The following is a 26651-nucleotide window of genomic DNA, read 5'->3' as shown; positions in this document are numbered from 1 at the left end:
AAGACAAAGGGTGTAATGGACTCACAGTTTGCATGGCTGGGGAGACCTCACAATCATGGCAGAAAGAAAAGTCATAGCTTACATGGAGGCAGATGAGCAAATGAAAACCAAGCAAAAAGGGAAACCCCTTATAAAACTGTCAGTCTCATGAGACTTATTCACTGCCACAAGAACAGTATGGGGGAAATTGCCCTCTTGATTCAATTATCTCTCACCAGGACCCTCCCACAAAATGTGGAAATTATGCAGCTACAATTCAAGATGAGATTTGAGTGGAAACACAGCCAAGCCATATCATTATGTCCCTGGCCCCTGCTGAATCTCATATCCTTACATTTCAAAACCAATTATGCCTTCCCAATAGATCCCCAAAGTCTTAACCAATTTCAGCATCAACTCAAAAGTCCACAGTCCAGGATCTCATCTGAAACAAGGCAAGTCCCTTCCACCTATGAGCCTGTAAAATCAAAGCAGTTAATTACTTCCTAGATAAAATGGGGGTACAGGTATTGGGAAAATACAGGTGTTCCAAATGGGATAAATTGGCCAAAACAAATGGCTACAGACCCCATGCAAGTCCAAAATCCAGTAGGGCAATCGAATCTTCAAGGACCAAAATGATCTCCTTCCATTCCATGTTTCACATCCCGGTCATGCTGATGCAAGGGGTGGCTCCCAGGGTCATCAGTTGCTCTGCCCCTGAGGCTTTGCAGAGTATGGCATCCCTCCCAGCTGCTTTAATGGGGTGGTGTTCAGTGTCTTTGGCTTTTTCAAGTGCACGGTGTAAACTGTTGGTAGATCTCCCATTCTGGGGTCTGCAGGATGGTGGCTGTCTTCTCACAGCTCCACTAAGCCATGCCCCAGTGGGGATTCAACACCATGTGGAAATTGTCAAGGCTTGGAGCTTGCACCCTCTGAGGCCACAGCCCAAGCTTCACCTTGCCCCTTTTAGCAATGACTTAGAGTGGCTAGGATGCAGGGCACCAAATCCCTAGGCTGCACACAACAGGGTTGGCCTGTGAAACTATTTTTTCCTCCTAGGCCTCTGGGCCTGTGATGGAGAGAGCTGCCACATAGTTCACTGACATGCCTTGGAGACATTTTCCCCACTGTCTTATCAATTAGCTTTTGGCTACTTGTTACTCATGCAAATGTCTGCACCCTGCTTGAATTTCCCTTCAGAAAATTGATTTTTCTTTTCTATAATCTAATCAGGCTGCAAATTTCCAGAATTTTTATGCTCAGTTTCTCTTTTAAAACTGAATGCTTTTAACAGCACCCAAGTCACTTCTTGAATGTTTTGCTGTTTAGAAATTTCTTATGCCAGATACCCTAAATCATCTCCCTCAAGTTTAAAGTTCCACAAATCTCTAGGGCAGGAGTAAAATGCAGCCAGTTTCTTTGCTAAAACATAGTAAGAGTCACCTTTACTCCAGTTCTCAACAAATTTCTCATCTTCATCTGAGACCACCTCAGCCTAGATTTCATTGTTCATATCATTATCAGCATTTTGGTCAAAGCCATTAAACAAGTCTCTAGGAAGTTCCAAACTTTCCAACATCCTCCTATTTTGTAAGCCCTCCAAGTCTCTAGGAAGTTCCAAACTTTTCCACATTTTCCTTTCTCCTTCTGAGTCTTCCAATCTGTTCCAACTTCTACCATTTACCCAGTTCCAAAATTGCTTCCATATTTTTGAGTATCTTTACAGCATCACCCCACTCCCAGTACCAATCTACTGCATTAGTCAGTTTTCACACTGCTAATAAAGAAATACCCCAAACTGGGTAATTTATAAAGAAAAAGGTTTAATGAACTCACAGTTCCACGTGGCTAGGGATGCCTTACAATCATGACAAGGTGAAAGGCATGTCTTGCATGGCAGCGGACAAGAATGAGAAACAAGCAAAAATGGAAACTGCTTATAAAACCATCAGATCTTGTGAGACTTACTCACTACTATGAGTACTGTATGGGGAAAACTGCCCCTATGATTCAAGTATCTCTTACCAGGCCCCTTCCACAACACATGGTAATTATGGGAGCCCCAATTCAAGATGAAATTTGAGTGGGAACATAGTCAAACCACATCACTAGGACATATTAGGCTTTTAATAAATACTGAATAAATGAATCAATGATATCAGAAAACATATCTGTTTTTCAGACTTGTCAAATACAGTGAAAATTACATATTCCACAAGTAAAAACTGTTTTATTTACTATCTTGATAACTAATAATTTAGTTAATTTAAATATATTTATTTGACTAATATATTATCATATAATGATATATTATATTGATATATATAAGTCAAATATATATTTAAAATAATATTTAATTAACTATTTTATTAATATTTAATAAAATATTTATTTATTTATTTAATAATTAATTATTATATAATTATATAGATTATATTATATAATCTATATATAATTTTATATATATATATATTTGACTTACCTCCACTGATGGAGTTTAATTCTTATTACCTGTGTTGCTGAGAGGCATGGAAAACAATCTCAGTAGTATCACATGCAAGACTTAGAAATAATACAAGGTTGTTCACAATAGAACGATAACACTAGTGCCCCAATGACCAGTCCAGTTTGTCATTCCAGACTGTCTGCCCTCTATTTTTGTATATATCACCTTGAGAACTTCTCTCTACCAGCAAGCAAACAGGCAAGAAAGAAAAGAAGAGAGAGAGAGGAAGGAGAGAAGGAGAGAAGAACATATTTCTTATTTTAGAACTCACAGTAAAGTTCTTGCTCAATTAAATTGTGTCTAACATATGTTGATTGCACATGGCTCAAAACTTGGAGATGTATGTAATCAAATTGAATTCTTGTTACAGGAACTCAAATAAATAAGTAAAATTGAATTTTATTCTCAACTGAATAGTTTATTTAATTTTATTACAAAAAGGCATTTGTCTGTTTTTTCTTTTTTTTTTTTTCTGACTAAGGCAAGCTCTCAGAACATTATGACTTAGCAAATAATTACATGTAAATTATTTTTCCTATTCTGTAAATATATTGATCTTAAAGCAACTATCTGTTGAGGATCATATGACAAAGTAAAGTGTCAATACATGTCTGAAAGCACAGGGAGAGGGAACTGAACATATGTCTCATTCAGTCATTTAGTTGGGAAAGAATAACAAAGTGATATATTAACCTTATTACTCAGTGGATTCTTATTTCAATTCACTGTAATAAAATTACTCAAATGTAAGTTAAGAATATTTTGGAAGAAGACTTTTCTTCATGACTTTCTTTGGTCCGCTATCACACTAAACAAGAAGCTTTTTTTTTTTTTTTTTTTTGAAGACGGTGTCTTACTCTGTTGCCCAGGCTGGAGTGCAGTGGTGTGATCTTGGCTCACTGCAACCTCTGCCTCAAGGTTTCAAGCAATTCCACTAAACAAAAAGCTTGCAAGGAATTACTTTGGTTTAAAGATAAAGCTAAGTAGTTTAAAAGTGGAAAAGACAGAAGTCATTTCAACTCTTTTAATAATTAAGGCATTAACCCTTAATTAAACCTGAAATTAAGGTATTGTGTAGTATAATATATATAATTTTATACAAAATTAAATATAGTGTAGAATTGGAAATGTACAGAAATCATTTACAAAACAAACAATTACGACTCTCAAAATAGATTAGCTCTTTCAAATGTTGAACTACAGTAACAGTTATGTCATCTCAAATTGTTTTAGCAGCATCTTATATAGACCCAAAATGAGACCATACACCAAAAAAAAATCTGTTTTTAACAGAAATTATTTTCATACATACACATTTTAAGGATTGCCGACTGTTCTAGCAACTTGCCTGATGTACAAAGCTATGAGTAATAGGACTAATTCCTTCCTAACCAAACCATATGTGTGTATTTTTCCCTAACTTTCTCCAACTAAAAAATAGCTCCATATATGTTTAAAAAAAAACAAAAAACTAAGCTTTACCATTAATATGTAAAATACAAAGTTTAAAAAACATGTTTCATATAATTAACAACAAATGATATTTTTTAGTAATGAATAGTTTATGCTAGTAACAAATTTGTTAAAATATTATAAATACTGTGAAGCAATAATTTTAACACATCTACTTCTGAGTTCTACATACATTCTGTCCAATTCCCCAACCAGAAAATTAATATTTACATTTTGAAATTTATCTCCCTAGACCTTATTTTTGCCTTTTTGTTTTAAAGAATGATTGTCTTCAGCCCCCCTCCAAAAATATATATATATAAAAATCATATCAAGAACAAGTTTATTTACTTATTTATTTTATTATTATTATTTTTTTTTTTTTTGAGACAGAGTCTCGCTCTGTCGCCCAGGCTGGAGTGCAGTGATGCGATCTCCGCTCACTGCAAGCTCCGCCTCCCGGGTTCACACCATTTTCCTGCCTCAGCCTCCCGAGTAGCTGGGACTACAGGCTACCGCCACCAAGCCCGGCCAATTTTTTCATATTTTTAGTAGAAACGGGGTTTCACTGTGTTAGCCAGGATGGTCTCAATCTCCTGACCTCGTGATCTGCCTGCCTCAGCCTCCCAAAGTGGTGGGATTACAGGTGTGAACCACCGCACCTGGCCAAGAACAACTTTAAACCAGCAAAAAAAGCCTGAGATGACATTTCAACCATGATGAAAGAGCATTCCAGATGGTTTATCGTGCTTTTATAAAATAGACAAACAGAAAGGAACTAAAAAAGGATGAAAGCAAGAAAGAAAAATCAACAAAAAGAAGGTATTTTAAAGAGGGATGATTTTAATATAAACTTTATTTAGTATACTTGAATTTAAAAGGAAAAAAAAATTAGTAAATTCTATTTAAAAAAAAATTAGCTGTACAAATATCTGTTCTTCTTAAGACATACTTCTTCCATAAAAGATACCTCAAAATTTAAGAAGAATTTTTATTAATTTTTTTTAATATTGAGAGTTTGGAATTTTGCTGTTGTTTTTGCTATTATTTTGAAACAGGGTTTTACTGTGTCATCCAGGCTGGAGTGTGACTATGGGTCACTGCGATCTCTGCCTGTCAAACTCAGATGATTTTTCCAATTCAACCTGCTGAGTAGCTGGGAATAGAGGTGTGTCCCACCACTCCTGGCCTTTTTTTTTTTTTTTTTTTTGGTAGAGAGGGGATTTTGCCGTGTTTCCCAGGCTGGTATAGAACTCTTCAGCTCAAGTGATCTGCCTGCCTTGACCTCTCAAAGTGCTGAATACAAACATAAGCCACCACACCTGTCCTGGAAGTTTTAATATTTCAAGTAGACCTAGCATAACCTGGGCTAAAAGATAAATTAAGGCACAATAAAATGTTAAAGAGTTTATTTGAATAAATATTGACTCATGAATTGAGCAGCTCCAGCTCCTAACCAGAAGTGATTTGGGAGCTCCAATAGATGCTTTTAAATGACAGACATGGAAGTAAAGCCAAGAAAAGATTTCACTGGTTACGGTTATGCAATTGTCTTTGCCCATGCTGCTGAATAGGTTCTTGTTAGGTAAGTTAGTTGGCAACTTCTGATTGATAGAGTCTAAGTTTTGTTTTTCCTTAATACAAGCGTTTACAAGAAATGGCCCATGTTTAAGTTTTGCTGTGCTTGCAAGTTAAGCAATGCTAAGGTTATTTTCAAGGCCTAACTGGCTTTCTCTGCTCAGAAATTCTCCAGACCTAGTTTCCATTTTAATTTACTTAACACCTGCACAATCTTGTACTTTATTTTATTCCTCCAAGTTTATTGACATTACTGATGTACTGAAGATTTGTGTTTTTGCTTAATTTTCACTACCATGGTTGCTTAGTTTTATTTCTGTTTATTTAGTTTAGATTCTAATGATTGCTTTATTTTTCCATTATTTGACTGTTTTAATTGTCAAAAACGTGTTTTGTTTGTGTCTTTATTTATCTCTGTCTTTTTTGTTTTTTCCAGAAAGGCCTATTGGTTGTTTATTTCTTCTCTTATTTTTAATTTTCATATCAAAAGTCAAGGTACATTTTAATGCTTCAGTAACATTTAATACCTGAATATATAGGTCTTGAGTAACATCTTACCTCTTATTTTCTTCAGAACCTCGTAGCTCTTACACTATTATCTTCCATCATTGAACATGTCTGTGGATAAATCTGAGGCTACTCTGACACTTCCTTCTTGTACATAACTTTCTCTTCTTTCCTGTATGCCAGATAATACCTAATTCTCTGATTTCAGTTACATCACCAGATTATTTATTGGGCCAAATTGTTCTGCAAATTGTAATTTCTGGAACACTGTGTATTCTGTCATTGTGCAAATACATTTTAAAATTTCTGGGAAATCTTCATCCATTTCTCATGAATGATTTTTGTTAATTCTATTGAAGTTTTTACATCATAGATGACAGTTATTCTCACTTTGGAACGTCTCTGCTCTCTTCATCTATTGTGATTCATCGAACTGCTTTGATCTGGGTCTTTTTTCTCTGAATTCACGTAACTTTAATAGGCATTTTCTCCACTGTGTCAGTGATTCCATTTTCAGCCACATCTGTTCTGTTTTGTTCTGTTTAGAGTGCATTTATTATTTTTGTATTGTGGTAATTTTGTTCCTCAATTTGTTTCCACAGCTCTTCAGTCACCGTTTTCATCTGCCTGGGTTGTATTGCCATCTGGTCTTTACACTCTTGTTTGATAAATTAATGCTTCTATTAAATACTTATAGAGTAAATCACTTGTGGAGGATTTAGTGCTATTCATTCGACAATGATTTACTCTTGTCTAAGATAGTCACTTATCTTATGCAAATTATATTCTTTAATTTGCTTATTTTTAAATATTTTTATATACTTGCTAAACCTCTTCTTTGTACCTTGCTAACATAACTTTTTATAGAAATTTATAGAATCTTCTTTTTCTCTCTACTCCTTTACCTAAATTTAGCTTTTTTTCCCATCTGAAAATATGGCTTTGTTGCCATTGGTTTTGTAGACTGAGTGTGAGGTAAAAGAGGAGGTCTCAGCTTTGCGTATGCTTTTCTAATAAAACTGGGTCCTACAGTATTGATGCAGGTAAATCCCCAAATTGGTGCTCAGCCGGGGCAGGGAGGTTCTTGGCTTCACACAAAAAAGAATTCAAGAGCTATCCAACAAAACAAAGCAAAAATGAGTTTATTACAGCAACAGAACACAGAAAAATGGCTGCTCCATAGACAGAGCAGTAGCAATGTTTCATGTGGATTGCTGGCTAGCTATATTTATGGCCGTTCCTTGATTAGATGCTAAATAAGGAGATGGTTATCTGAAAAAAGGGTGTGGAGTTCCCAGAACTGAGGGTTTCTCCTCTTCTAAACCATATAAGTTTACTTCCAGCAGTTGTCATGGCATTTGTAAACTGTGGCATCATGAATGGGAGTTTCTTTTAGCATGCTATTGCATTATAAGTACTATATAATGAACAATGAGGAAAATGAGTTAAAAGTCACTCTCATCCCCATCCTGGTTTTAGCTGTTTGGGGCCTGTTTCTTTGCTGCATCTGTTTTCATCAAATTCTATTTTGATCAGCAGGGTCTTGTAAGCAATGCTGAGAAAACAAGTTCTCCTGCTGATTCCCTACTTCAGTGTTACATAATATTATGTAATGTGTTGTTAAAGTCCACTGCAATAGTATTTTTAAACAATAACCATTTCTATAGAAATTAAATGGAGATTTTATCAAAATGTCAATGGCTGCCCTTGCATCTAGTTTTATTGCAGGCTGCCAGGTGATGCCAGTGTTACTGGTCTGATAATCATATTTTGAGTGTCAACAATCAAAAACAATTCACTGCACTAAACAAAGGGAAAAGCAAATCACATTGCTGAGACTTCCTCCCCATTTGATGTATTTTTACTATTCATTGGTGATTCCTGGAGCTTATGTTTTGACCAGGAAGGTTTAGCCTCACGACGTCCTCTCTGTGAAAACATATCTCCCCGTGGCCCCTACTTGCTAGAGACGGAAAAGATGAAGATCTCCTCTGAGGTAGCTTTTAGATAATTTGGTGTCACTCTAAAAGATAAGATAACTCTGCATTATCTCCTTTTGGGTTAGAGAAGCACAAGATTAGTCTTCCCTTAATTCTGTTTCTGACATTAATCTTCAATTTTTAAGTTTAAAATACATGACTGTGACATTCTCCTTGTTTGTTACGTATTAATGCTAATCTACTTTATTTATTTATTTTCTAGATAAGTTAGCTCATTATTCTCATAAATACTAATTCAATGAATAAACCCTATTCTAAATCTTCATTTTAAAACAAAAATCATTTTTCATGTCTTTTGAATGCATGCATTTGTTCATATACACATTTATAGTTGGGCAATAATGATATTATCCATACTGGTTTTATTCTTTTTACTTAAGTGGGTTTTATGACCTTTCCAGAAGAGTATATATAAATATACTTTGTTCCTTTTTAATGGCTATTATATCAACTTCTGAAGCTTGAAGTTCATTTAATGATAGTCATTTCATGATTTAAAATTTAAATCAATGCAAAATAAAGCACTTTACGTTCTAGTTTTGTGAACTCTCAATTACTTTCAAAAATATATTTTTCCAAATAAAAATCTTAGTCAAATGTAAACACATGGTACAATATCATAGCCACTACTCAAGAAGATGGACTGAGATTTGCAAAGATTTCTGTAAGTTTGCGCATACCTTGCTTCACACAAGTGAACATTCAATAATGGCAGTGGAGTCAGGGCAAGATGATATGGTTTGGCTCTGTGTTCCCACCCAAATCTTCTCTTGAATTTTACTCCCATAATTCTCACATGTTGCAGGAGGGACCTGGTGAGGTAAATTGAATCATGGGAGCAGTTCCCTGCATGCTGTTCTCACGGTGGTGAATAAGTCTCACGAGATCTGATGGTTTTATAAAGGGTTTCTGCTTTCACTTCCTCCTCATTTTCTCTCTTGCCACCTCCAGGTAAAAAGTGCCTTTCACCTTCTGCCGTGATTGTGAGGCCTCCCTAGTCACGTGGCACTGTAAGTCCATTAAATCTCTTTCTTTTGTAAATTGCCCAGTCTCGGGTATGTCTTTATGAGCAGCATGAAAACAATGTACTAATACAGTAAATTGGTACCGGTAGAGTGGGGCACTGCTGAAAAGATACCTGAAAATGTGGAAGTGACTTTGGAATTGGGTAACAGGCAGCTGTTGGAACAGTTTGGAGGGCTCAGAAGAAGACAGAAAAATGTGGGAAAGTTTGGAACGCCCTAGAGGTTTGTTGAATGGCTTTGACAAAAATGTTGATAGTGATATGGACAATGAAATCCAGGCTGAGGTGGTCTCACATGGATATGAGGAACTTCTTGGGAACTGGAGTAAAGGTGACTCGTGTTATATTTGACTGTCAGCATTTTGCTCCTTCCCTAGAGATTTGTGGAACTTTGAACTTGAAGGAGATCGTTTAGGGTATTTAGCAGAAGAAATTTCTAAGCAGCAAAGCATTCAAGAGTGACTTGAGTGCTGTTAAAGGCATTCAATTTCAAAAGGGAAACAGAGCATAAAAGTTTGGAAAATTTGCAACCTGACAACACAATACAAAAGAAAAGTCCATTTTCTGAAGATAAATTCAGGCAGCCTGCAGAAATTTGCACATGTAATGAGAAGCCAAATGTTAATCGCCAAGACAATGGGGAAAATGTCTCCAGGGCATATCAGAGATCTTTGCAGCAGCTCCTCCCATCACCAGCTCAGAGGTTTATAAAGAAAAAATGGTTTTGTGGGCCTGGCCCACGGTCCCTCTGCCGTGTGCAGTCTAGGGACTTGGTGTCCTGTGCCTCATCCACTACAGCTGTGACTGAAAGGGGCCAAGGTACAGCTCAGGCTGTTGCATCAGCAGGTGGAAACCCCAAGACTTGGCAGCTTAGACGTGGGTGGTCTTGAGCCTGCAAGTGCACAGAAGACAAGAATTGAGGTTTGGGAACCTCCACCTAGGTTTCAGAAGACATATGGAAAAGACTGGATGCCCAGGCTGAATTTTGCTGCAGGGGCAGGGTCCTCATAGAGAACCTCTACTAGGGCAGTGAAGAAAGGAAATGTGGGGTCGGAGCCTCCACACAGAGTCCTTACTGGGACACCACCTAGTGGAGCTGTGAAAAGAGCGCAACTGTCCTCCAGATCCCAGAATGGTAGATTCACCAACAGCTTGCACCATGCACCTAAAAAAGCCACAGACACTCAATGCCAGCCCATTAGAACAGCCAGGAGGGGGGCTATACCCTGCAAAGCCACAAAAGGGGAGCTGCCGAAGACAATGGGAACCCACCTCTTGCATCAGCATGACCCCAGTGTAAGACATAGAGTCAAAGAAAACATTTTAGAGCTTTAAGATTTGACTGCCCCACTGAATTTGAGACTTGCACGATGCCTATAGCCATTTGTTTCGGCCAATTTCTCCATTTGGAATGGCTTATTCACCCAATGCCTGTACCCCATTGCATTTAGGAAGTAAATATCTTGCTTTTGATTTTGCAGGCTCATAGGTGGAAAGGACTTGCCTTGTCTCAGATGAGATATTGGACTGTGGACTTTTGAGTTAATGCTGAAGTAAGTCTTTGGGGGACTGTTGGGAAGGCATAATTGGTTTTGAAATGTGAGGACATGAGATTTAGGAGGGGCCACACATGGAATTATATAGTTTAGCTCTGTGTCTTCACCCAAATCTCATCTGGAATTGTACTCCCATAATTCCCATGTGCTGGGGGAGGGACCCGGTGGGAGATAATTAAATCATGGGGGCAGTTTTCCCCATGCTGTTCTCATGATAGTGAATAAGTCTCATGAGATCTAATGGCTTTATAAGGTGCTTCTGCTTTTGCTTCTTCCTCCTTTTCTTTCTTGCCACTGCCATGTAAAAAGTGCCTACTGCTATGATTGTTAGGCCACCCTAACCATGTGGAACTGTAAGTCCATTAAACCTCTTCCTTTTGTAAATTGCCCAGTCTCAGTGGTGTCTTTATCAGCAGCATGAAAATGGATTAATTCACAGGGCAATGAAGAGATTGCTATTCCTTTTAGATTTTTTTTCACAAATGAATGGTATTTATAAGTATGTTCTTTATACTAGATTTTGAAATAGCAACAAGATGAATCACACATAAGCTGAAACAAATTCTAAGAGCAGTGTACATAAGAGGAAATTTTTGATTTAAGACTATCTTATTTATTTATTCTATATTCTCCACTCCTTGGGAAGTAGAAGGTAAAATAAGAAAAGCTATATACTATAATGAGAATATGGGAAAAAGGGAAACAGACATCTCAAAGGACATATTCCACAGCAGATTGCAACACTCATATTAGATTCTGTGTCTAATTTAAAGAAATGGAATGAAATCATTACTCCATGCAAAAGTTGCATTCTACACTAATAATAAATTCAGAAAAAAAATATGTTTTCCTGACAAAACATCAATTTCTATTACCATTAAGTTTCGTTTCCCAGTAGAAGAAAGAGTTAGTAATGTGACCTTGAATTTAATTGGTTTTCACAAAGAAAACTAGAAACCTCAGTAAATATTCACATTAAAATACTGGATTAAAGTTCCTTGAAAATTACCTTATAGTTAGTAATTTTGATAGTCATGTACTCATTGTCTTTCAGCATCAAATCCATTCCTTATACTCCACTCTGAGATGCTGGTACTAAAATTTTGCAAACTGTATTCCTGATTGCCATGATTATGTCCAACGGAGGCTTTGAAGAGGAGGATGAATGAAGTGAGAAGGAACTCTCCCCCATTTATGTTTTGTTCTTTTTTTCTGCTGTTCACATGAGCATAACTCAAAAGAGAGAGGGATCTCCAGTCTCCAGCCTCTTTTGCCAGTCCTGATTTCAGCCTCATCACCCTTCTTACAGGAACCAACAACCAAGAGGCACCTCCTCTTTGGAGATTGAGTGCCAACCCTACAGGGCTTCACAAAGAACTCTCAGGCCTTGCTCTTCCCAGTTCTTTTCCCATCTTTGTTTTCATCAGTTATAATCTTTGGATTAGCTTAGTGCTCCCTTTTTGCTGTTTTAGTTCGACAGTTCTTGTAAAACCATTGTGCTCTCTCTAATATCTCCCCTGTGTGAAGCCCTTGAGTGATATAGTACTTTAAAAGGTGAAAAGATTCAGCAGCATATGTTCAATAATACATACAGACCTAAATCAAGCTCAGGTTATCTGATTATCTGGATTTCTTTACTAATCCTTGAGTCTCAGTTTACCTCAAGTATTTGATCCTCAGCTATCAGCCTGGGTTAAAGGGGAGATTATACAGCATATTTATTCCATGTGGGAATCAAGGTGAACCTCCTACATCAAAATGGAAGATTATCAATGATTTATTAAGTTCATAATCACTACATGATCTGAATACATGCTTTTTTCCATTCATGAAAAAACCTTAAACACTGCAAAAAATAATGCAGCATCAAGCTAACACAGAACTGACAATTTTCAACACGGAAACCTGATCATTTGTATTTGTTTGGAAGCAATTCTCTGGTGTTTTTATTTCCTCAGATGCTCTTTTGAAGAATCTTGCATAACAAAGAGCCTTGGAAGTTAGAGATAGTGTATCACTCCTTAGGAGAGAGACCTCCTGTCTGATCAGTGTAAGAAACATAGAGAATGCTTTTCTCCTCAGAGACATTCTAGGAGAGTAAAGTCTTCCTTCTCCTTCCCAATCTAAGGATAGCCTTAGATTCCAGGCAGAGTTTCTCTGGAGATAAAGATGGGCAGGTTGTCTGGCAGATCCCTTATACAATTGAGGGTTTTTAAAGTGCAGTGTTTCTCAGCTGTGATATAAAAACCCTTGTGATATAGTTTGTGTGTGCAGAGTCCTGGTCACTTTAAGCTGCTATAACAAAGTATCATAGACTGTGTGGCTTATAAACAATAGAAACTTATTTCTCACAGTTCTGGAGGCTGGAAGTTCAAGATCAGGGTGCCAGCATGGTTGGTTCTGGTGAGGACCATTTTCTGGGCGGCAGATTGCCACTTCTCTTTGTAACCTCACCTGGCAGAAACAGGAAGAAAGAGTTCTTTGGGGTTCTTTTTATAAGTGCACTAATTCCATTCATGAAGGCTTCATCCTCATGACCTAATTACCTTCTAAAGACACCTTCAAATGTTATCACATTAAAAGTTAAGATTTCAACATACAAAATATCAATCTGTAACACAAAATATTTACCCGTGCCACACCCATGGGATTTGGAAGGTAAAGAGAACTATGAACCCACGTTGCCTGCCATGTGGCGAACAGTAAACTGTCTAGAACCATTTGAGTGCATCTCATTGTCTTCTTATTGAATCTATGCAAGTGAGCCTAGACAGCTACATAACTCCAACACATTTCCAGTTAATACTAGTGCTTAAAGCCATACATATATATATACGTGCATGTGTGTGTGTGTGTGTGTGTGTGTGTGTGTATCCACACACACTATACTAAGTACACATTTCATGGATTAAACTACTTTTTTTAGGTAAATATATATATACACACACACATACATACACACACATATATACATACACACACATAGACACACACACATATATCGCTTAACCTTAGCAGGTAATTATTATTTTTTATCTTATTTTCTTTCAGGTCAGATGGGTAACATGCTGCCACCAAAACAGGATTTGAAGAAGGTACGTCTCACATGTGCACATAAACACCCAATCATCATGCTTGAGAATAATTACTACGTTCTGAGTACTTAAAGAAAATTACAGTTTTTAAAAAGAGCAGCATTCTTATTACTTTCATTAAATGGACAGAATTCCAAAAGTAGGAGTTTATTCACTTGAGATAGAGTGGCACATAGTGAGATATTATGTGATTATGACCTTCCTTCATCTCGATCATGTTTACATGTGTAAGGATGTGCATTGAAGATAGAAGATTTTCCACAATGTCTGGCGTGAACCTTGTTATGCAGGTTTGTGTCATCTGATTTGTATACTCTGTTATTTCCTTTTTGCCAGGTGGTGGGAGGGCTCCCCAAATGTTTACAACTTATCATTCGTTAATTTCTGATATTACTGTTTCATATTCTGTTAGTGCTGATTTATTCTTATTACTCTAGAATCTTCCTTGATTTATCAAAGTCTGCTTTTTCTATCAGTTTGAACAACTTATTTGCATTTGTTAAAAAAATTTACAAAGTTCTAGTGTACCTACATTTTTCAAAGTGTTATTTTCAATTTGTATTTTATCTATTATCTTTCAATGTTATTTTTAATTATAATTTTTCAACTAATTTCTTTTTTATAAAGCTTATTTTTCCTGCATTATATTTATAATATCAACCCTTCATACATAGATTTTATTTATTGACTTATTTTTAGTTCTTGAACCATTTGTACTAATTCAGGTTGTATTTTTTTTAGTTCATTATGTCTGAATCCTGAAGGCTTTACTTTTCTTTCTTTTGGAATGTGCTCTGTTATTTGTTTTCTTAAATAATGTATTTTAACCATAAATTGAAGGAAGACATAGTCATGTAATCTGCTGGCTCCTTTACACTAGCATTAAATCTCCTAGTCTGAGATCCTTTATATAACACTCTGAGTATCATTCACATATGCCTGTACCCCATACCATTGATCCTTTATATCTGTTATGTCTTATATCAGAAATGCCTAGAAAATCATGTCATATCATGCAGCTCAGGATGGACAGGAAAAATGCAAACACTTAGTTTCAAAAACAGGTGATATTTTGTAGTTCTTCCATTCCTGCTGGTTTTCCTTTGCTATCGACTCACTTTGATCAACTTCTTGACGTGATCAATTTCTTGTACTGGATATTTATATGACTTATGGATTGATGCATTTTTATTGTTTGCTTATTTACTTATTTAACTTGCTAATGCTCACAGGTCTAGCTTACTCTTGGTTCTTTTATTTCTACTTAGAGCAGCCTAATAGGCAGGCAAAAACTTGCATTTTGAAGAAGGGTTACATTATAATCAGAAACCACTGGCCTGTAGATTTGGCTTCACATTGACTACATGGTTCAACATTGAATAATAATTTTTGCTTGAATTTCATTTTTACCGTATGAGGTATTTTAGCATTGCCTGAGATGCTATCTAATATTTCTTTAGACAGCTTTCCAGGAGTCCTCTCTTCTCAGTAGGTGATTCGTTCCAACACTCCCAAATGATACCTGAAACTGTGGATAGTATCTCATCTTATATATACTATGGTTTTTCTGTACATAGATACTCATGATACAGTTTAATTTACAAATGACATACAATAAGATAAACAATATTAACAAAATAGAAGAATTTTAACAATATAGTGTAATAAAAGTTATGTGGATGTACTCTTTTTCCCTCTCAAAATATCATATTATAATTGACTCACGCTTGTTATTTTATTACTGTTGTGGTCTGTTGAACTGATCACCAAGAAGGCTATTGAGAGACTGTCAGGTGGGTAGCATACACAGCATGGATATGCTGGAGGAAGGAATGACCCATGTCCAGAGCAGGATGGCCCAACATGTTATCATGCTACTCAGAACGACATGCAATGTAAAATTTATGAATTGTTTGTTTCTAAAATTTTTCATTCAATTATTTTCTAACAATGGCTGACCACGGAAAACCAAAATGGCAGGAAGTGAAATTACTGATAAAGTGGGACTACTGTCTTAGCTTTTTCTTCTTCTAAACTTTTCTTCTCCTCAATTATTTGTTCTTAAAAAAATAGTATTTTATGGTGCATTTGTCCATCTCCCCTGGTCTAGGATCTTGGTTTTCCAACTATGCTGGAGACATGGGGTATCTCGTCTTATATAAGACAAAAATGACTCTTTTTTTCCTCAAAATAATACATATTTAGAGTTTTAAAATGTTATTATGTTTAAAAAGAATTTACCTAATTTTTAAATATAAAGTTAAGAACTCTAAACCAATTGCAACCAATTAAGTTAAAGACTAAATACATCCCTAAAATAAAAATATCAAAACTAAGGAAAATAAATGGGAGTAGAAAAAAAAAATGTTTATTAATTTAAAAGTCAGAAATTAGAAGCTATGTAACATTTTTAAAATAGACATATAAGAATTACCAAATATATGCTTTATAAAATAAATAAAAAATAAAATAATAAATAACTTGAATACATAAGAAAGTAATTTAAGAAGCACCAGAAAGTACTATGTTAAAAGAGTTATAGGAAATGGCAGAAGACTTCATAAAAGGATAAAGAGCTTTAATGAATTTTCTTCATAGAGCAATAAAAGTAACAGAAAAGAAATTTAAATGTCAAAATCCTCTAATAAAGTAGAACAGTTTACATTATAACACTTTATTTAATAATATTTAAACAGTGCTTTCAGAGGTATAGATTCTAGATAAGATTAAAGTATTAATAGATGATTTTTAGTGCCTGTAAAATCTTTGAAGATACCTGGAAATGTTTGGAGGTACCAGTAAAATATTTGGAGATACTAGTAAAATCTTGGACAGAGACAAGTTGTGCTAAGACTTCACCATTTGTTAAAAAGATTTTCCAGTTTTCTACGTATCCTGACATCTTAAATCACATTTGGTATTCCAAATCACTTTTGGATAAATTTCAAGCTGTTGTTTTACTAGTTAGGTTGAAACAAATACTAAATAAAAATTTGATTTTTTTGACCTTCATCTCACATTTCCTCAAAAAATGCGTTGTACTGCAGCAATTTTTATGAATGTTTGAAGATGCTAGTAGCCCTCCTGGTAGTGACCTTTTGAAATTATTGAAAAATAAAGAAAAATAAATCTTCCTCCTGGAAATTCTAAACAGTCTCCTATTTTCATGACCTTATTTGATGCCTGATCCTATCACCTTGCCTGTGATCAAAAGTCAGGGCTTCCCACTCAGCAGAAAGCAGATCATTTATTTTCTTAGCAGGAGATTTCTCTCATGTCATTAATGATTCATACAGGTCATGTTTACAAGGGGCAAGAGTTTTCAAGTTTGCTGTATTATAAAGCAGCAACTTCTATTTTGTATAAATATAGTGTGGGAGCTTCTTATATAAGACAATCAAGAGCGCTAACTTAAATTTTGTTGTCTTTTTGTTTTATAGAATGGCCACGGAACGAAAGGGTAAATATAAGGAAAAGATGATATAAAATCCTAGGAACAATAACCTCATTCAAGCATCCATGAAGCTGGCACAGAGAATGAGAGGCAATTTTACATGCTTGAACATTCAGATTGAAGAATCAGAGTTGGTACCAGGCATTCAAAGGAAACTTGAGAAAAACAAAGGACTTCAAAGTATAATTATGTTCTTCATTAGTTCCTTAGTTCGTTAAATTTATATTATTACCTCCTTTTAGCAAATTAAAGACATTTAATTCAACAACCATAATTTATCATTCAAAACACTTTTTCTTATAGGTCATACTTTTAACCTGACTTAATTTTTATATGTCATTGTAAAATGTACAATACTAAAAAAGAACAAATTGTTTTACTGGGATAAGTTAATTAAAGCAACATAAGTATTCCATGTGAAATTAGCCAGATATACTTTCATTCTTGAGCTAATTGTAAGTGTTGCTATTGTTGTCATACAAGAATTTTAGGCAATCAGACTAGGAAGGCGTAATTTATGATTGTATACACAAGGTGGATTTCAAATGAGGAGAGAAAAAATCTGCAACCTTTCATATCACAGAACAACCAGTTTATAGGATAAAAGCCTAATAATTCATCTATTTTATCACCTAATTATTTTGCAAACAACAATGTTCCTGTCATAATTCATTACCTCAAATTGTTCCCTGTGAGAGGGTGGTGGATGTTGTTATATACCGGCTTGCTACAGCAATCAGAATCACCTTTTGTCTCAGGCTATTAATTATGGAGCCAATTATTGCTTTCTTAAAAATATTTTCAAAGACATAAAAGTGAAAAGGCTAGATAAGACATCCTCAAAGTAATATTTAAATGTTTTCCAAATACTTATGTTCTGACAGTAAACATATGTGAAGATGAATCTGACATGTTAACTGTTGCTGCCAGCAGATCACCAGCAAATATAATCACAGAGGCCGACCTTGCAAGGATGTGTGATGATGTTTGAGGGCCAGATAAGCCCAATTATTGACTGTAATTGAGCAGCTGCCAAAGGCTCTATGATCCTAATAGTTGAGAATGAATGTCTACAGAACAGATCAGCTGTCCAATTTTTAACATCCCTAAGTATTAAATATCTGTATTAGAAGATCAGAAGAAAAAACATCTGCACAAATAACCTCATCTTCCAAAAAAAAAAAAAAAAAAAAAACATGTTTTTGCTGGGTTTCAATTTAACTTTATTCCCTCAGTCATTTTGGAGTTGATATAAGAGTCATTAATTTTAGCAGCAGTATCAGTGTCAATTTAAGAACTGAACTTATACATGATATTGAGTATGTTATCTAATGACCATATAGGAAACTTACAATTTCAATAATGTTTCATTGAATTCGATATCAATGTAAATTTTTTCAGATTAATCGTGCTTTATCAGCATAAAAATTATGTGAACTCTATGAGGTTTCATGAGTTATGGAGTGTATTTAAAACATTTTCTCACTTATCCTTACTAAAATCTCATGAGGTAGAAAGAGCAGACATTATTGTTACAATTTACAGAAAAAATTAAAGTAAAAAGTGAGACACATAAGAGTTAATGTGACTTGCCTTGACTGCTATGAGTATCTGACTGAAAAGAGGTTTCAAATATTCTATTAAGCTATATATTTTTTCCAGATCTGTTACATATTTTTTGCTAACTTTAAAGGAAAGTTTAAAAAAAATTGCTATCCAAAATTAAAGTTATTTTAAATAGCTAACTACATTTATTCTATATATTATTTATGTCCTTCATTTTAAAATCAACTATTATATTTTGAATTATTACATATTCAAGAAGCCTATAAATATCTTGAATTCAGATATCTGTTTTTTTCATAGAAATAGACAGAGACTAAGAAGTATGAAAATACATATATCACAGCTTAATTCCCCAAAACTTTTCTTGAGTATATACTAGCAGTAATCATTTTTTTTAATGATACACACTTCACTTCTTCCCAATTACATATGGAGAAATATAGGTAAAATAAGTGTATTTTAAAATTTTAGTTTTTTAGTATTTAGTATTTTAGTATTTTTAGTATTTTAAAAGTAGAGTTTTTCTTCACAAATTTGGAAATTTGTGAAGAAATTTGGGAAAAGGTGTTGGACAAATATGTATTATGTGAGATATAACCATGCTTTCCACAATTCCGTGAAGATAAATATCACCGAGAATGCTTGTAGTTATTTATATGTGTCAATTGCAGTACCCACTCCTGAAGAATCCATCTTGGGGTGAGTGGAAGGTCCCTGTTAACAATGTCCTCAGTGACTAGAAGTTCCTAGTTAACAAGGTCCTCAATGGTTTTTATTATCTAGGGACTTCACAAATGATGCTCTTGAGCTCCGATGAGTGTAGGGAGAAAGCTAAACATCTAGAAAATGAACAGCCACGTTTTGCTGGCCTAATTTCTAAGGTGTCCTTCCAAGCATAAGACAAATGTGTGTACCAAGCAAACAGAAAAAATGTACACACCCGCATACTCCTAAATAAATTAATTACATTGAACTAAAGTAGAGCTGGCAAGATATGCAAGAAGATAACAGTAACGGAAAGATCTTTCTTTCTTTTCCTGTGAACATACAGGCATGATTTAACATGTATATATAGATGATAGCTAGAGATAGATACATAGATAAATGCATAGAAAAATCCTGTTTTTACACTATTCTTAAGAACCAAAATCCTTTTATCTCTATAATATCCCTCTTGTAGTGATAAAAATACCACATTTGATCCCTTCTTAACATTTACTTTTCTGCATATGGATTTTCTTAAAATATCTTTACCATAAGAATGACATCCTATTTTCAGAGCAATGAGAAATGGAACATTTGCAGTGAAGATTTGACCTGATAGAGTACTTAGTCCAATTTCATCTGATTCCCACTATAATTTTGATAACATTAGTGATGTTACTATTTTTTGAGAAGAGATGATGATAGGGAAATTATTCCTTCCTCCTCCAAGTGCTTTTTCTTTTTCTTTTCATAGCCTTTTTTTCCTTCTTTCTTTCTTTCTTGGGGAATTTCACCTAAATTTACAGATTTAATTTTACTTTAATTCTTAAACTTATTTTTCCCTGCTGTTCTATATATTTATCTTTAAACAGCATTTTCTACTCCACAAATGCAAAGACATGAGGTCTGAAAAAAAGAAGGAAATAAAATAGGCCGAGTGCGGTGGCTCATGCCTGTAATCCCAGCACTTTGGGAGGCTGAGGTGGGCGAATCACCTGAGGTTGGGAGTTCGAGACCAGCCTGACCAACATGGAGAAATCCCGTCTCTACTAAAAATATAAAATTAGTCGGGCATGGTGGTGCATGCCTGTAATCCCAGCTACTCAGGAGGTTGAGGCAGGAGAATCACTTGAACCTGGGAGGCGGAAGTTTCAGTGAGTCGAGATCACGCCATTGCACTCCAGCCTGGGCAACAAAAGCAAAACTCTGTCGCAAAATAGTAATAATAATAATGATATAGTAGTCTGGGGAAGTCAAGAAAATAGAAAATTATGTATGTTTAGACCTTATTCAAGAAAAATTTGTTTTACTTTACTAAACTTGTTTGAGTATTAAATAACTCTAGGTGGAATCTAGAAGCTGGTAATAAATTAGTTCTGCCTCACTATCTCTGCCTAGTGTTTTCTCTTTGCTCTTAGTCAAGATGAAGCTATATGACTAAGGATTAATGCTAATGGAAGCATGAAGACTCATTTGCTAAAACATCAAAAATAAGAAAGAAGGAAGAAGAAAGAAAGAAGGAAGGAAATAAAGAAAGAAAGAAAGAAAGAAAGAAAGAAAGAAAGAAAGAAAGAAAGAAAGAAGGAAAGAAAGAAGGAAGGAAGGAAGGAAAAGAAAGAGAAAAAGAAAGAAGGAAGGAAAGAAAGAAAGAGAGAAAAAGAAAGAAAGAAAGAAAGAAAGAAAGAAAGAAAGAAAGAAAGAGAAAGAAAGAAAAGAAAGAAAGAAAGAAAGAAAGAAAGAAAGAAAGAAAGAGAAAGAAAGAAAGAAAGAAAGAAAGAAAGGCAAAGGGAGGGGAGGGGAAAGGAAAAGGGAGGGGAGGGGAAGGGAAGGGTGGGGGAGAAAGGGAAGAAGGGGGGAAGGGAAGGAGGGAAGGAAGGAGAAGAAGAAGAATAGTAAGAGAAGGAGGAAGAAGAGGAGGAGGAGGAGAAAGTGTTAGTAAATAAAAACAAAGACTATTATATATGATCAGAAACAAACTTGAATATATTTGCTTGCCTAGTGTTAAAGCAAAATAAATAGGAGAACATTAGCCTGGGATTACTACTATACTAGAATCTCTTATACAAGCAAACTGAAATTTAAGTTAGAGATAGTCCTTGTAACTGATTAATATTTGAATCAAGCTTCAGTCAATCACAGGCAGCCATGTGATCAACTGCTTATATAACTAGGCTAGTAAGTGTGAATAATGTCAAATAAAAACCACTTTGAATATCTCTGTAAAATATTTCTACAGAAGACAATATAAGACCAAATTTTCAATTCATATAATTCTACCTTATAATCAAAGAACAGAAATAGAGATCATCAGATAACGTTTCTAAGGAAATGTAAAGCATTACATTGCTTAACCAATTTTTAAATTTCTACTTTTTTTAATTACATTTTTTTCTTTTTTCCCTTCATTACATGCTACATATATTTGAGGGAGGTTAAACTTTAATTCAGGGCCAAACAGTGCTACACCTTTCATTTTCTGTTTGTTTTCATTGTACCATCCTCATGTAATTGAGGAAATAAAGCAGCTGACTTAAAGCTGAATGTCAAAAATGCATATACTTTTTTCCTTTTAGGTAATGTATAAAATAAAAGTTGCTTTATTTTGAGTGTAGCGATTATAGATCTTGAGATAGTTTCCTAAGGCTGATATAAAATTTACCAAAATCTTTTAAGATTTAAAACAGGAAAAATTTTCTTATAATTCTAGAGGCTCGAAATTAAAAACCAAAAAAACCAAGGTGCTCTCTTCAAAGGCTCTAGGGTAGGATCTTTCTTTGGCTCTTGATGGCTTCTGGTAGTTCTTAGCCCTCCTTGGTATTCCTTGGCTTATAGATACATTGCTCCAACTTTGCCTAATTCTACACGTGATGTTTTCTCTTTGTGCCTATATGTTTTTGTGTCACTGTATTAAGCCTCACCCTAATCTAGTGTGACCTCATCTTAAATTAATTACATCTTGCAAAGATATTAATTCCAAATAAGCTCACATTCATAGGTATCTGCTCTTAGGAGTTTAACATATTTTTAGTGGGGGTCGATACAATTCAAATCACAACAAATTTGTAAAGGTTGAAAACACACATGTACGTGCAGAATGGGAGAAAATGTTTGCAAATTCTTTGACAGAGGATTAATACACAGAATATGAAAGGTACTGAAACATCTTAACAGCTAAAACACAAGCAATCCAATTAAAAATGGACAAATGATCGGAGCAGATATTTCTCAAAAGAAGATATACAAATAGCTAACAAATATATGAAAAAAAAAATGCTCAGCCTCACTAACAATCAAGAAAATACAAATCAAAACAATTAGATATTATCTCACCCCAGTTAGAATGTTTATTATCAAAAAGACAAAAAGTAACAAACGCTGATGAGGGCGCAAAGAAAGGGAAATACACATACATGGTTTTAGAAATGGAAATCAGTACAGCCAATATAGAGAATAGTATGGCGTTTCCTCAAAAATGCTACAAATAAAACTATCATACGATGAAGCAATTCCACTAGTAGACATTTACCCAAAGAAAAGGTATGTTGGAGAGATATCTGCACTCCTATGATTACTGCAGCACTATTGGCAATAGTCAAGATATGGAATCAACCCCAGATTCCAATAGATGGATGGATAAAGAAAATGTAGTGTGTGTGTGTGTGTGTGTGTGTGTGTGTGTATACACACACACATATAATGGAATCCTATTCAGTCACAAAAAAGAATAAAATCCTATCATTCATAGAAACATGGATAGCATGGAGGACCTTATGTTAAGTGAAATAAGCCAGAAACAATTAAACACCACCTATTCACATTCATGCTCAGAAGCCACAAAAGTTGAACTCATAAAAGTAGAGTAGGCCGGGCGCGGTGGCTCATGCCCATAATCCCAGCATTTTGGGAGGGCGAGGTGGATGGATCACCTGAGGTCAGGAGTTCGAGACCAGCCTGACCAACATAGTGAAACCCTTATTCTACTAAAAACACAAAAATTAGCCAGGTGCGGTGGCTGTTGCCTGTAATCCCAGCTACGCAGGAGGTTGAGGCAGAATTGCTTGAACCCTAGAGGTGGAGGCTGCAGTGAGCTGAGATTATACCACTGCACTCCTGCCTAGGCAACAGAGCAAGACTTTGTCTCAAAAAAAAAAAAAAAATGTGGAGTAGAACAGAGGTTACTAGAGGCTGGGAAGAATAGGACGAAAGGTTGGGAAAAAGTGGGAAATAGGGAGAAATTTGTTAAGAGAATGCAAAATTACAGCGACACAGGATAATTTCCAGTGTTCTATAGCACTGTAGAATGACTATAGGTAACTATACCTATTATTTTCAAACAGCTAAAATAAATTAAATGTTCCCAACACAAATAAATAATAAATGTTTGAGATCATATGTATGTTAATTACCTTGAGCTGATCAACTTTCATTGTATATACTGAAACATCACTATGAATCTCATAAACGTGTACAATTGTCATATTTCAATTACAAAAAGATAAAAAGATTAAGAGCACATGTATGGGTATATATGTGTGTGGGTTGACTAAAAATAGAATATAGTGGATATCTTTTAATTTAGTCTGTTGTACTCACCGTTGTCTTTTGAATACTTTCTTATAATTTTCAGTCACTTGAATCTGTTGTGGCTAACCATCTCCCTCCTCCCTGACATAGAATTCATCATAAAATCCCATCCATATCTGTTACACTTAAGGCATGACCAAACAAATGCACAGGGCACCTCTAAAAAGGCCGGATTCAAGGCATTTGAGGAAACGTTGTGAGTATACCATTCACACACCCATGAAGCCAGGCATGGCTTTGAAATTCTTAAATTAGAAGCATTTTTGGAAAAAACAAGTATCATTGCAGTTTGATAAAGAAACAAAGAAAATACTGAAAAAGAAAACACACATTCCTAGGAGTAGATTTTAGAGTGTTACTAATCTGTAATTTTTAGATTTCTACAGTGTGACATTACATTGAAGCCAATGCTAAATTCAGTGCATGTATTTTTGTGTGTCTGTGTACATGAGTGCCTGATTGTTGAACAACATGCGATTTTGCAAAGGAAAGTGTAAAGTTCAGTTGTGCATTTACTTTAAACATTCTACACTGGTGTGATATAAACATACTCTTGTTCAAATTTATCATTTACTCTCCATGTTATGGCTTTTTGGAAATATCACAGATGAATAATGAATTACTGAAATAATAAATAATCAAATCATTCCAGACATTCAAATATTCCTAAAATTCTAATTCAGACTCTCCAATTAAAATACAACTATCTTGTATTTGAGATGCAAGCCAGCATCTCAAATTACTGATAGAATACTCTTGAAAATAAAGAGAGTTATAGCCATTGTTGCAGAAATTTCTTGCATTTCTTCCACCTATCATGGCCAATTAAAAGTTCTAGGAGATTCTGTCACCCAGTTTTTAGATTGTCAAATTTTCAATATTGTCTTTGTTATCTTCAAGTTAATACAAAGACTTGTGTCAACCTTTGCCATGTTATCAAGAATAACAGGAGCAAGAACAAATGGAATAGCGTCTAGAGCACACCATGCAAAATTCTCCATAAGAAAATATTAAGAGTAACAACATTTATATAAGATTGTCAGTCACTTAAAAACGTAGAGAGCTTTGTCATAAGAAATATTGAAAACAAATATTTTAATGAATTTTTCACCCCAAGTTTGCCACTATCTTTATTATTGGTCAAAATAACATCACAAATTAATTTTCATTACGTTTCAAAACATGTGAAATATATATTTATAATAATATGTTCATACACACATATATTTCATAAAATTTATATTTGTAATATATTCTTTACATAAAAATATATTGTTTGCATAATATGAAACCACACTCACATGTGCCATGTAGATTCTAAAGGACAGATTAAATGGGCTTATACACCTTAAAAAAACCACACGTGTGTGTATCTGTGTCAAAAATTGTGTACACTTCTCTGATTTATTTTTCTGTAAATAATAAGTAATAAAAATTTCACCTTCTACTTGTAATAGATAAATTATTTGGTACATTTCTGAGAAGGAGTTTACTTTCACAAGTCAAATCTTCTTTCAGATAAAAAAAATTCAGTCCTAAGTGTTTAAATTGAAAAACCACACGTGTGTGTATCTGTGTCAAAAATTGTGTACACTTCTCTGATTTATTTTTCTGTAAATAATAAGTAATAAAAATTTCACCTTCTACTTGTAATAGATAAATTATTTGGTACATTTCTGAGAAGGAGTTTACTTTCACAAGTCAAATCTTCTTTCAGATAAAAAAAATTCAGTCCTAAGTGTTTAAATTGAAGAGTGAGAATGAAATCTTAGAATCTGAGTTTAAATCCAAGAATATTTATTGGATGCCAATTCACTTTAGAAAATTAAATACAAACTCTCGAAACACATAGCAAGGCATATATTTCCCAGTGTTTTTATAAAAGAATACCTTATAGAAAGACATATTTGCGGAAGACATTAGATAGTATTCAACACTCACTTGTCTTAAAAGTAGTTCTGTTTTGTGATATATAATATTCTTGGGGTACCAAATTCATTTTATAAAGATATTTTCCTATAGTGAATAATTGAGCTTCTTTATAAATTAGATATTCCTAAAGGGAAACACACTAGTGCTCTATATCATTGTACCTCATATAATGTCTTCACATCTCATGTAATGTCTTCAAGTGACAATGAAAGCAGAAGATAAACAATGGGATTTTATTAGCTAAGGGATTGTTTTTCTGTGGGCTAGTAAGTTGTATGTTAATGTCTACTTGTTTGGAGATATCAATTATATACAGCATGTCATGACTGTCTAACCTGCATGACCTCCATCTGCTCAGTTAAATTATTAAAATAATCTGGAACTGCCAAGCGTTAATGCTTCCCCAGTGCATGGCTGACATATTGGAAATAATTCCAATTCTATTGGGTGCTGCTTTGAAATTTAGATTAGTCTAGAAAATGAGACAAAACAAATAATTTTTTAGTATTTATAATTAAGCTTTGCCACAATTTAATTATGTGGCAATTATATTTTCAGAAATGGTTGGAGTGTAGGTATTGTCCATATTAAATTAGAAATTAGAAATTTAGAACACTAGAAAATACTAAAATTATTATAATTTCTCAATTTTTCTTACTTTAAAGTTAATATAATTTTAACCCACATAAACTAGGAGTCTCAAATCAATA

General features: G+C 34.5%; 1 pseudogene; it reads right to left on the bottom strand.

The window, feature by feature from the left end:
• Window positions 1-13655: 13655 nt before the first annotated feature.
• On the bottom strand, window positions 13656-13751 carry LOC114679191 (small nucleolar RNA U13; annotated as a pseudogene).
• Between the last annotated feature and the right edge of the window lie 12900 nt (window positions 13752-26651).

Source organism: Macaca mulatta, chromosome 6 (genome assembly GCF_049350105.2).
Source record: "Macaca mulatta isolate MMU2019108-1 chromosome 6, T2T-MMU8v2.0, whole genome shotgun sequence".
NCBI lineage: Eukaryota > Metazoa > Chordata > Mammalia > Primates > Cercopithecidae > Macaca > Macaca mulatta.
This window is presented reverse-complemented; position numbering and strand designations above follow the sequence as displayed.